Source organism: Lupinus angustifolius, unplaced genomic scaffold (genome assembly GCF_001865875.1).
Source record: "Lupinus angustifolius cultivar Tanjil unplaced genomic scaffold, LupAngTanjil_v1.0 Scaffold_589, whole genome shotgun sequence".
Lineage (NCBI taxonomy): Eukaryota > Viridiplantae > Streptophyta > Magnoliopsida > Fabales > Fabaceae > Lupinus > Lupinus angustifolius.
The window spans coordinates 54,959-55,584 of record NW_017727922.1 but is presented as its reverse complement, the minus strand read 5'-3'; positions in this window follow the sequence as shown (position 1 = coordinate 55,584).

The following is a 626-nucleotide window of genomic DNA, read 5'->3' as shown; positions in this document are numbered from 1 at the left end:
AGGATGAGGATGAGGATGAGGATGAGGATGAGGATAAGGATGAGGATGAGGATAGGATGAGGATGGGGATCAGGATGAGAATGAGGATAGGATGAGGATGACGACGCGGATGAGGATAGGATGTGGATGAAGATAGGATGAGGAAGAGGATGAGGATGAAGATGAGGGTAGTTTGAGGATGGGGATGAGGATGTGGATAGGATGAGGATCATGATGAGGATGTGATGAGGATGAGGATAGGATGAGGGTGAGGACTAAGATAGGATGAGAAAGAGGACGAGGATAGGATGAGGACAAGGATAGGATGAGGAAGAGGATGAGGATGAGGATGAGGATAAGGATGAGGATGAGGATAGGATGAGGATAGGATGAGGACAAGGATAGGATGGGGAAGAGGATGAGGATGAGGATGAGGATGAGGATGAGGATGAGGATGTGGATAGGATGAGGATGAGTAGGAGGATAGGATGAGAAGGAGGATAGGATGACGATGAGGATGAGGATGAGGATAAGATGAGGGTGACGATGAGAACGAGGATAGAATCAGGAAGAGGATGAGGATGAGGATAGGATGAGGATGAGGATGAGGATGAGGATGAGGATGTGGATAGGATGAGGATGAGTAG